Genomic DNA, 13,323 nt, shown 5'->3' on the forward strand with positions numbered 1-13,323 from the left:
AATCAGAGCATACAGGCACGCTCACCCACTCCACCATGCTGACAGATATTAGGTGGACATGTGTAGGATGGGGGGAGGGGTGCGAGGGCTGTCTGGAGAGCTGGGTGCTCAGGTGCAGCAGGGCGCAAGAACATTATGTGGTGCAGGCTAGTCTCTACCCATTAGCTGAACAACCTTAGGAAAGTTACCTCGTATTTCGAAGCCTCAGTTTCCTGTTTGCATAATGGTAATTTAAAAAAACAAACCAGGGGCTTCCCTGGTGGCGCAGTTGTTGAGAATCTGCCTGCTAATGCAGGGGACATGGGTTCGAGCCCTGGTCTGGGAAGATCCCACATGCCGCGGAGCAACTAGGCCCGTGAGTCACAATTACTGAGCCTGCGCGTCTAGAGCCTGTGCTCCAGAACAAGAGAGGCCACGACAGTGAGAGGCCCGCGCACCGCGATGAAGAGTGACCCCCACTTGCCACAACTAGAGAAAGCCCTTGCACAGAACCGAAGACCCAACACAGCCAAAAATAAATAAATAAATATTTTTTTTAAAAAACAAAAAAAACCCCCAGCAAATCACAAGCAAATGAGATACTACCTCACATTCTTTGGGATGGCTACTATTAAAAAAGGAAAAAGAAAAAGAACAAGTATTGGCAAGGATGTGGAGAACTTGGAAATTTTGTGCACTGCCAGTGGGAATGGTGCAGCCACTATGGAAAACAGTTTGGCATTTCCTCAAAAAATTAAAAATAGAATGACCATATGATCCAGCATTTCCACTTCTGAGTATATACCCAAAAGAATTGAAAGCAGGCTCTCAAAAAGATATCTGTACACCTATGTTCATAGCAGCATTATTCACAAGAGCCAAGAGGTAAAAGCAACCCAAGCATCCATCAAAGATGAGTGGATAAACAAAATGTGGTCTATACATACAATGGAATATTATTCAGCCTTAAAAAGGAAAGAAATTCTGACACACACCACAACATGGATGAAAACTCAGTACACTATGCTAATTGAAATAAGCCAGTCACAAAAAACTAATACCATATAATCCCATTTATATAAGGTACATAAAGTAGTCAAATTCATAGAGACAGACAGTAGAAGAGTGGTTGCCAGGGGCAGGGGACAGAGGATGGGGCATTGTTTAGTGGGTACAGAGGTTCCGTTTTGCAAGATGAAGAGTCCTGGACATCTACAGTGTGAGTGTCCTTAACACTACTGGTCTGTACACGTAAAAATGGTCAAGATGCTAAATTTTATTTTATGTGTATCTTACCACAATTTTAAAAAGAAAGAAAGAAAAAAGAAACAAGCCTGGGAATCTACCTGGGAGGAGTAGATGAGATAGAGTCTAGCACATCAACTATCTGGAATGAAGAGGTTAAGGGCCCAGATACCTTAGGATCTCCCTCAGACTGCATTTTAAGACAGAGTTTCTATACTTTTAGCCCTAAAGAAGTGACGAGCACTGCAAGACTTTCATCCGGTGTGGCAGGCCACACAGAGAGGTTTATTGTTGGTGGTTGTTTGGTTGTTTTTTTTAAAGCAGAGAGGACTTTGGGGGCAATTGTCAATTACAAAGCAGACACCTCTCACCATCCGCAGCCCACAGGCCTAGGGAGGGTTTGGAACTAGCCTCCAGACAGGGTAGGCCAGGAACAGGGCCTGACGGGGTGAGGTCCCATTTTTATGTCTCTGCCAGACACTGGTGCCAGGTTGCTACCAGCTGCTGGCATCTTTCAGTGCTGCCAATAAAAGTTTCAGCAACACTCACCGAGCCAGAACTGCCAGGCCTAGTGCCCCGGTCAGCACACAGCACAGCCGTCTGCACTGACGCTGCACTGTCTCTCTCTGCAGAGCAGGAACAATAGATTCCGTTTACAGAGCCCTGGTGTTTTGCATATATGATCTCATTTAATCTTTACAGCAACTCAATAGGGTGTTATTATATTCGCTTTTTAGGTGTGCAAACTGAAGTTCAGAGAGGTAAAGTGACTTGCCCAAACTAGTAGGTGGAAGAAACTAGACTTAAACTTAGGTCTGGGGACTTCCCTGGTAGCGCAGTGGTTAAGAATCTGCCTGCCAATGCAGGGAACACGGGTTCGAAGCCTGGTCCGGGAAGATCCCACATGCAGTGGAGCAACTAAGCCCAAGCGCCACAACTACTGAGCCTGCACTGTAGAGCCCGTGAGCACCACTACTGAGCTCACGTGCCGCAACTACTAAAGCCTGTGTGCCTAGAGCCCGTGCTCCACAACAAAAGAAGCCACTGCAATGAGAAGCCCGTGCACAACGAAGAGTAGCCCCCGCTTGCCGCAACTAGAGAAAGCCCACGTGCAGCAATAATGACCCAACGCAGCCAAAAATAAATAAATAAATAAATTTTTAAAAAGCTAAAGAAATGGCCAAAAAAAAAAAGAATCCTAACCAGTTTCCCTGCTTTCAGTCTAAGTCCTCTCCACATCAACACCTACACATCTATTCTTTTAGATTGACTAAATAGTTTTAAAAATTATTTTTATCTCTTTACTAGATAGGAAATTATGCACTTTTTGTTTTAATGGTTATCTTTAAAATTTTAACATGCTTACTTAACAGTGTCTAAAGTTTATTAATATTTCTAACTTCTCAATATTAAAAAAACTTAAAATGCTTATATTTAATCACTCCCCTTCCATCTTGATATTGTTACCAATATTTTATTTCACCTTGTTTTGTTACCATAAATTAGTAATTACTCATTTTTTAAAATATATATCCAAAAAAGATAAATAAATTAAATAATTAATTAAAAAAAATAAACTTAGGTCTGTCCAAAGCTGCCATCCATTTCATTATGCTACATTGGAACAGTGTGAATGAATGGATGGATGAGTGAATGAATAAACGAATGAAAGAAAACTGTAGGGGTTATTTCCAAATGTCTTTCAGCTGAGGATTTCAAAGCACTTCTCAAGAATTCAACAGTGATTTGTTGAATATCTACTCTGCAGGCACCTCAGAGCGCTGGATTATAAAGTCAGGCCATGGTTGTCCTTGTCCTCAGGGAGCTTGCAGCCAGCTAGAGAGACAAACGTGTGATAACTAGTAATAGCTAATATTTATTGACATTGCTGGGCTAGCTTTCACAGGGGTTATTTTATTCAATCCATACCAAAAATAGCCTATGAAGGAGGAACTGTTATAACTCCATTTTTCAGATGAGGAGACTGAGGCTTTGATGGGCTAATAAACTTATTTCTGGTCCTATAACTCAAGGCTACTCAAAGGATTGTCCTTGGCCCTAACTGCTTATCAGTGATCAGCTACAAAATTAGTACAGAAATAGAGTATTAGTGTATTGTATCAATCTATAAAGAGCAATTTTATGTCTGCTGAATAAAATACTTTTTAAAAGTTGGTCTTGTATTTCATATATTCATTTCTTTTTATTTCATCTCATTTGTAATGAATTCCCCTCAGTATTTGAGGAGAATTGGCTCTAGGACCCCCAAAGATACCAAAATCCACAGTTGCTCAAGCGCCTTATATAAAATGGTGTAGTATTTGCATATAACCTACACACATCCTCCCATAAATCATTTCTAGACACCTAATACATGTAAATGCTATGTAAGTAGTTGTAAATACAATGTAAATGCTATGTAAATACTTGCCGGCATGTTGTAAATTCAAGTTTTGCTTTTCGGAAATTTCTGGAATTTTTTTTCAAGTATATTTGATTCACAGTTGGTTGAATCTACAGATGCAGAACCCACAAATACAGAGGGCCAACTGTGCTTCATTTCATTCAATTTTACAAAAGCATTGATCTACTATGGACTGAGGAAAAACAACTGCTCCTTTGCCAGAGGTAGCTGGAGAAGCAATGAAACAGTTAAGCAGTAGCAGACATGGGATTTGACTTGTGCAGTCTAACTTCATAGCCTATGCTTGTCCTCAGGGTTGAGAGATGGCTGCCGCGCCTCCAGGCTCTGTATCTGCATTACAAGGAGGAGAAAGGAAAGGGAAAGGGAAAAGGCACATGCCAGCTAAGTTACATGGCTCCTTATCGTTTGTCTGTCAGGCCAAATTTATTCCCTAACTCATGGCCTTTGTTCTTCGTATTTCTCCTCTCCAGATATCCACATGGCTTGCTCCTTCACTTCATTTCCCATCTGCATCTGAATGTCACCTCCTAAGGGAAGAGGCTGTCTCTGGCTGCCCTGTCTAAAATAAGGCCACTGTCCATTCACTCCCTGTGCTGTCCAATACCATAACCACCTGTGCCTAGTGAGCACTTGAAATGTGGTTTGTCCAAACTGAGATGAGCCGGAAGTGTAAAATACACACTGGATTCAAAGGCTGTTTAAAAAATAGAATTTAAGAATCTCATTAATAACTTTCATATTTACTACATGCTGAAATTATAATATTTTGAACATACTGTACTAGGTTAAATAAAATATATCATTAAAAATGAATATCAGGGCTTCCCTGGTGGCGCAGTGGTTGAGAGTTCGCCTGCCGATGCAGGGGACACAGGTTCGTGCCCCGGTCCGGGAGGATCCCGCGTGCCGCGGAGCAGCTGGGCCCGTGAGCCATGGCCGCTGAGCCTGCGCATCCGGAGCCTGTGCTCCGCAATGGGAGAGGCCACAGCAGTGAGAGGGCCGTGTACCGCAAAAAAAAAAAAAAAAATGAATATCACCTGTTTCTCTTTACTCTTTTAACTGTGACTACTAGGAAATTTGAAATTGCAAATTGTAAACATGTGACTTTCATTATATTTCTATTGGACGGAGCTGTTCTAGCCCCATGCTGCTTTATTTCCCTTCATAGGCGTTATTACCACCAGACGTTAGATGACGTATTTCTACTTTGTTTATTATTAGTCTCTCCCACTGGGATGTAAGCTCCGTGATGTCAGTGACTTTATTTCCTGTTCACCACTCTAACCCCAGTGCCCAGAACAGTGCCTGGTGCAGAACAGTTACTCCAGATCTGTTATATGAATGGATGAGAAATGAACAAAACCAACTAGACTAGAGAGTCTCTCGGGCCCTTTCATCTTTGTGATTGTATCATTTGTATGTCTGACAATTGCTTAAAAATATGTTCTTGTAAAAAGTGGAATCCATGTGTGTATTCTAACTTTAATCTATACCCTCCAAGTGGTTAGATAATATTCAGTGTCCTACTTAGAAATCCACACTCTAGTGGAGACTGCTTAAGCTTTTCAAATTCAGAAATCTATATCAGGGGTTTCTTAATTAGCATCAGGAATGTCAAAGATAATTATTCATTGTTGGAGAAAGAGCAGTGCTCCAAGTAGCTTATCTAGAAAGACTATACAGTCCAACTTGCTTGCAGAACAAAGTAGAAGAATCAGCAAGTTTGGCAGCATTGTGCCATGCAGCGTGCTTGTGGGATTCACCCCTCCTACCTCTTAGAAGAATTGATTGTGCCTAACTTGCTAATAAATACAAGTCTGGCAGAATTTGGTCTCAGACTTGCTTTCATAATAGCATACCCCTTGGTAGCAAGGTAAGGGGGATCAAGTGTATGCCCCCGATCCCACCCCGTCTGCCTCTGATCACTGGGGCCAGCTGATATTTATGAAAAGAAACAGACGGTTGTTAAACCAACAGACTGGCTTGGGCCTGGTAGTAGGAGACTGTTAGGCCTCATCCCGGATGCTTCATCTTCAAGCTCTCCCTCTGAGTAACAGAGCCCTGACCCTAGCTCAGACAATGCCTATCTGCACTTTGGCTGCAGTGCTTCTGGTCTCTTCCATGCCTGTTGCAACAAGCTGCTGACAGGGTGGCAGGCAGCACGTCCACAGCATCAGAGGTCAGGGTGAGTTGCTCAATCTGAGCTAAATGTTTAAAGGCAGCCGACATTCGCACAGCCAGGCCTCTGGAATTAGCTGTGGGCCTTTATTCCCCCTTTGGTGAACACAGAGCTTCAGTCTGTATTAACTCGGGGTAGGCCTGGCTCCAGATTCCCAGCCCATCTCAGGGTGTTGCAGGTGGGCTGTGAATACACACACACACACACACACACACACACACACACAGAGCATTGTCCAGGGGCTAAAAAAAACAATATGTTTCTCCCAAGCATTTACCATATTTTGTATGCATATAGATAAATACGTTTCCTTTTGATTGTGTTACTGACGTCATAAAAACTTCTCGTCAATATCAGAATCCATAGATCCTAAAGGAACAAATGCTATCCCTCAGGGTCCCCAGTACTCAAAGGCTGGGTGCTACTGAACTAATGATAAACTTTTGAGCTGGAGGAGAGTTTAAAGAGCAAAAAAATCAGTGATTTTCAAAACTGGGGGGCGGGGGGCATGGGGGTGGGAGGGAGGCAGCATCTTTTTTAAAAAAAACTAAAATACAATTTTAAAAAGAGAGAGAGAGCAATGAAAGTCCCAGAAGTCTCCCTACACAAGCAGGTATATAGGGGACGGGCTTACCCCAGACATACCCTTGCAGATCTGAGCTGAGATGTCCTGTCACTCATGCACCACAAATGTCTGCGAACCCTGCACCCCTTCAACATGAGGCCCGCTACCTATCGCTCTGGAGGAGCCATCATTCGTTCCATCCCTCCACCAACATTCGTGAGCACCCTGTGTGTGCCAGGCAGAATGGTGGGCCCCAAGAAGAGACTGGCGTGCCAGTCAGCAAGGTTCATCAGACAAGGGCACAGTGGTGTCATGGTGGAACAGGCAGTAGGAGTACAGCGACAGAGCCTGTGACCCCTCAAGGGAGGCAAGGAAAAGAAAGGATTTCTTAGGTGACCCTGGAAGGTGGATGAAGGGAGAGGAAAGAGTGGGGATGGGGGCAGCAAGGATGGTGTGAGCTCTCCAGGCCAAGGGAATCACATGCAGAGGAAACAGTTATTACAACTAATCCATGTGACAGAGATCTAAGTGTTTTTGCATGTATACAACCCACTAAGGCAGGTACTATTATTTGCTCCATCTTGCAGATGAGAAAATGAAGGCACAGAGCAGTTAAATAACTTGTCCAAGGTCACAGGGCTAGGAAGAGGTGGAGCCAGGATTTGAGCCCAGATCGTCTAGAACTAGAGTCTTTGTGCAGAACCACAGTATCGTGCTGCCTAAGAGTTCAGAAGAGCAGAAAAAACAAGTCAGTCGGGTTCGGTCAGGTTCAGTCCAGTGCTGCAGCAGACTCAGGGGTAAGGCTGGGGAGGCAGGACTTTGCTTTTAGTGCTGAGGAGCCAGAACTTGATCCGAAGGGCGATGAGAGCCCTTAAAGGGTTTTAATCAGAGAAGTGAAATGAATAGATTTCACTAAATTTCCTGCTACAAAACCAGATTTTTATAAGATCGTCAACACTGCTCCCACAATCTCCCACCTCCTTGTTCACCTCAGTCACTTCCAGAAGGTGAAGGCCCCTTCTAAGTCAACCACCAACACCCTAACCCTTATCTCCATGGCGCTCTGCACATCTATTAATCTGACCAGTTGCCACCCTGCCCGTCCTTTCAGCAGCCTCCCCTCCTATTTCCTTAATCCCTTCTCAGAAGGCTTCTCTCACCTCTGGCCCTGTCTAGTGCCTGAATTTGCCTGAAAACTTTGCTTCCATTGCTGCTACTTGAAAGTAGTTGGCTTTTTTCTTTCTCTCATACCCTGCCCATGCCACACAACCCGGAGATGGGATGGGTATGTGCCTTGCTTCCCTTGGCCACTTCCAAATCATTTTATCCCCTTCTCCTTCAACCCTTCTTCCCTGGAAGCTTATTTCATTAGACTTTGCCCCACCTCTTCTGGACTGCCGCCCTCTCCGGTCCATCCTGTTTCACCCTTTCTACTAATGACTTTTAGCGTCTTCTCATTTCCTTCAATTGCAGCCATCCTTGGTTACTTCAGAATTCCAATGGCTTATCCATCTAATACCTTGGCTGCTTGTTCTTCAGCCAACTCATGCTAATGACCCTTTCCTCCATCCTACCTATCTACCCTCTTTCTTGGTGCTATCCTTTCATGTTGCAAACCCCACTCACTGTACCACCTCTGAAATTTCAACCTCAAATATCCTAGTCTCTGTGCTTCTAGCTCACTTTCTCTGATCCTCCAGTCCTGTAAGTCCTGAAGGTCATAAAGACCTTCAATGATTATTTACTTCAGAACTTTCTCATTAGTCACCTCACCCTCACCTCGCTCAGCTTAGATTCATGGTTCTTTCACTTCCCTGCAAACTCCCTCCCACAGCCTCACCTGCCAAGTTCCAACTTGGAACTCCCATCTCAGGTCAGGCAATCCCTCCCCTCATGCCCATGTGGAATCCCCTCTCGCCTTCTCTTGGACAGCACTTCTGTAAGTATCTCCTCTCTTTCCTGCATCACTTTCTCTCTTTCTACTGGCTCACTCCACTTGCCCTTCCTCCCCTCCACAGAGGGTCAAAAATCAAGGTTCTCAAAAAATAAAAGGAAAAGCACAACAACAAACTTTTCTGAGCTCCCCGTTCCCCTCCAGCTATGGCCTAAAGCTCTATTGTCCTTTACTGCAAAACATCTTAGACGTGGTTCTCTACAGCTGCTGTCTCCTCTCTCCTACTTCAAATGCTCTACGCCACCCATTCCTTCTGAGGTTCTATCTCTCCACCTTGGTTGAGATGGCTCTTGGCAAAGTGGCTGGTGACCTCTGGATGACCAACCCAATGGTCACTTTGCCATTCTTACTAGAACTCTGCAGCAACATTTCACAGTTTACCAGGCCCTCCTTCCTGGAAATGCTTTTTCTTTTGGTTTCTGTGACACCAGATTTTCCTGGTTTTACCCCCACTTCACTGGCATCTCCTTCTTCATTTCCTTTGCTGGCTTTCTCCTCTTTGATTTTAAATACTGGAGCTCTTTTCTATATTCATTCTCCCCTTTGGCGACCTAATTCAACCCCATAGTTCAAATACCAATTTAAGACTATGTTTCCTGAATCTCTGTCTCTAGAACCAACCTCTCAGCTGATTCTGAGACTCATATCCAGCTGCTTTTTTGACACCTCCATGTGGATAACAAATAGACCTTTCAAATTTGATGTGGTCAGAGCATGACTCTTTATCGCCTGCCACCCTGAGCTTCACCAGGCTTCTCAACCATGGTAAATGATACCGCCACCCACTTAGTTACTCAAACCAGAAACCTAGGAGTTATCTTGATTTCCTCCCCCTCCTTCATTCTCATGAGCCAGTGCTCTTCACTTTCTTCTCCAAAATATTTCCAGTATCCATTCACTTCTTGTTCCCTCTACTATTACCATCCCCAACCAAGTCTGCAATTATCTTTGAACTTGACTACAGCAAAAACATTCCTAATTATGCTCTCTGCCTCTTCTCTTGCCCCTCCCCTATAACCTATTCTCCACACTTCTGCCAAATTATCTTTCTGAAAAGTAAAGCATAATATGTCTCTTTGCCCCTTAAATCTTCCAATGTCTTCCCATCTGACTTAGAATAAAAGCAATACTTCCTGTTCCAGCTCACAGAGTCCTCCATGACCTGTTCCCCACCCACTCTCCCCTTTGCTCACTCTGCACTACTTGGTGACCTTTGTGCTCTGGACTTGGAAGGTTGTTCCAGTCTTAGAACCTTAACTCTAGCTCTACTCTGCCTAGAATGTTCTTTCTCTAGATCTCTGTATGCACGGATCCTTCTCAAGTCTCAGCTGAACTGTAGCATCCTCAGAGAGGATTTCCGCATCATCCAACCTAAAGAACCACCCCACCACCATATACATGTCATTTCTCTCACACTATCTTGTTATATTTTTATCATAGCTGGTGAAGGAAAAAATAACACCACTTGACATTTTTATATTTATTTGTTTGCTTATCTAGTGTCTGTCTACTTCCCTCTCCTCACCCCTGTCACACACACTCTAGACTGTAATCTACACCTTTTCCTGTTCACTAACCTAGAAGAGTACCTGCACTGGTTGAATGAATGAGTTATAAACTATGTGTTTTACATTCCAAAGTCCAGAATCTGCACCTGTAGCTAGATGTACTGTGAGAAGGAAGCATGAGCAATCAAGAGAAAAATTTTCAGGTAAAATATGAAAAGGCCTGCAAATAAGTAATTGAAAACCTCCCAACAAACAAAAGTCCAGGGCTAGACAGCTTTACTGGTGAATTCTACCAAACATTCACCTTACCAATCCTAAAACTACTGCAAAACATAGAAGAGGAGGGAACACTTCCAAACTCATTTTATGAGGCCAGTATTACCCAGATAAAAAAACCAGTTAAGGACACCACAAGAAAAGAAAATTACGGGCCAGTATTCCAGATGACCATAGGCACAAAAATCCTCAACAAAATATTAGCAAAACAAATTCAACAGTACATTAAAAAGATCATAACCATGACTAAGTGGGATTTATTCCAGGGATGAAAATATGGTTCAAAATAGATAAATTAATCAACTTGATATACCACATTAACAAAATGAAGGATAAAAATCATATGACCATCTCAATAGATGCAAAAAAAGCATTTGACAAAACTCACCATTCGTTCATGATTAAAAACTCTCAACAAAGTGGGTACTGAGGGAATGTACCTCAATATAATAAAGACCATATACGATAAGCCCACAGCTAACATCATACTCAACAGTGAAAAGCTGAAAGCTTTTCCTCTAAGATCAGGAACAAGACAAGGATGCTCACTCTCGCCACTTTTATTCAACATAGTGCTGGAAGTCCTAGCCAGAGCAATTTGGCAAAAAAAAGAAATAAAAGGCATTCAAATTGGAAAGGAAGAAGTAAAACTGTCACTATTTGCAGATGACATGATACTATGTAGAAAACCACAAAGACTCCACCAAAAACTTGTTAAAACTAATAAAATCAATATATGGAAATTTGTTGTGTTTCTATACACCACTTCAGAAGGAGAACTATCAGAAGGAGAAATTAAGAAAACAATCCAATTTACAATTGCATCAAAAAGAATAAAATACCTAAGTATAAATTTAAACAAGGAAGTGAAAGACCTGTACACTAAAAACTATGACATTTTGAAATAAATTGAAAAAGACACAAATAAATGAAAAGATATTCCATGCTCATGGATTGAAAGAATATGTTAAAATGTCCATACTACCCAAAGCAATCTACAATTCATTGCAATCCCTATCAAAATTCCAATGGCATTTTCCAGAGACAGAACAAACAATTCTAAAATTTGCATGGTACCACAAAAGACCCTGAATTGCCAAAGCAATCTTGAGAAAGAAGAACAAAGCTGGAGGTATCATGTGCCCTGACTTCAAACTATATTACAAAGCTATAATAATCAAAAAAGTATGGTGTTGGCATGAAAACAGACATTTAGGTCAATGAAACAGAAACAAGCCCGGAAGTAAATCCATGCATATATGGTCAATTAATTTACAACAAGGGAGCTAAGAACATACAATGGGGAAAGGGCAGTTTCCTCAATAAATGGTGTTGGGAAAACTGGGCAGCTATATGCAAATGGATGAAACCAGACCACTATCTTACACGATACACAAAAATTAACTCAAAATGGATTAAAGGCTGGAATGTAAGACCTGAAACCATAAAACTCCTGAAAGAAAACAAAATAGGTAAGCCCTTTGATATTGGTCTTGGCAATGATAATTGGGGTTTGACACCCAAAGCAAAGGCATTAAAAGCAAAAATAAACAAGTGGGCCACATAAAACTGAAAAGCTTCTGCATATCAAAGGAAACCATAAACAAAATGAAAAGTACACCTACTGAATGGGAGAAAAAATTTGCAGAGCATATGTCTGATAAGGTGTTAATATCCAAAATATATAAAGAACTCATACAATTCAATAGCAAGAAAACCAAACAGTCCAATTAAAAATGGGCAGAGGGGCTTCCCTTGTGGCACAGTGGTTGAGAGTCCGCCTGCCGATGCAAGGGACACGGGTTCGTGCCCCGGTCCGGGAAGATCCCACATGCCGCGGAGTGGCTAGGCCCGTGAGCCATGGCCGCTGAGCCTGTGCGTCCAGAGCCTGTGCTCCGCAACAGGAGAGGCCACAACAGTGAGAGGCCCGCGTACCGCAAAAAAAAAAAAAATGGGCAGAGGATCTAAATAGACATTTTTCCAAAGAGGTACAGATGGTCAACAGGTATGTGGCAAAAGTGTTCAACACTAGTAATCATCAGGGAAATGCAAATAAAAAACACAGTGATATATCACCTCACACCTGTTAGAATGGCTATCATCAAAAAGATACGGAATAACAAGTGTCTATGAGGATGTGGAGAAAAGAGAAGGCTTGTACACTGTTAGTGGGAATGTAAATTGGTGCAGCCTCTATGGAAAATGGTATGGAGTTTCCTCAAATTATTAAAAATAGAACTACTATACGATACAGTAATTCCACTTCTGGGTATTTATCTAAAGAAAATGAAAACAGTGACTTGGAAAGATATATGCACCCCCATGTTCATTGCAGCATTATTTACAATAGTCAAGATACCCTAAGTGTACATTGATGGATGCATGGATAAGGAAAATGTGGCATATATATATATATATAATTCAGCCATTAAAAAGAATAAAATCTTGCCATTTGTGACAACATGGATGGACTTGGAGGGCATTATGTTAAGTGAAATAAGTCAGACAGAAAGACAAATATTATATTATCTTCCTTATATGTGGAATCTAAGAACAAAAACCCAAAATGCAAGCTCATAGATACAGAGAACAGATTGGTGGTTGCCAGAGGTGGGGGTCAGGGGTTGGTAAAATGGGAGTCAAATGGTACCACTTCTAATTATGATATAAATGTCATGGGGATATAATGTATAGCCCAGTGACTACAGTTAATAATACTGTATTGCATATTTGAAAGTGGCTAAGAAAGTAAATCCTAAAAGTTCTCATTACAAGGAAAAAATATTCTGTAACTATGTATGGTGACAGATGTTAACTAGACATTTATTGTGGTGATCATTCCACAATATATACAAATATAGAATCATTATGTTGTACACCTGAAACTAATATAATGTTGTATGTCAATTATACCTCAATAAAAATACATAGAACAGTATTTATTGCAATAAGAAAATATACTACTTATAATATAATTAAAAATCAGTGCATATAATGGCAGTGCAAATAATGGCACAATGGTATGGTAACTATCATTTTGTAAGAAAAACAATATGTAAGAAAATATTGTCAATTGTTACTATGTTTCAGATTTTAAAATATTTTTAGGGCTTCCCTGGTGGCACAGTGGTTGAGAGTCCGCCTGCCAATGCAGGGGACACGGGTTCGTGCCCCGGTCCGGGAAGATCCCAC

This window comes from Delphinapterus leucas, chromosome 1 (assembly GCF_059928025.1).
Source record: "Delphinapterus leucas isolate spDelLeu-1000000601 "Yukka" chromosome 1, BTC_Dleu_Yukka2, whole genome shotgun sequence".
Taxonomy (NCBI): Eukaryota; Metazoa; Chordata; class Mammalia; order Artiodactyla; family Monodontidae; genus Delphinapterus; species Delphinapterus leucas.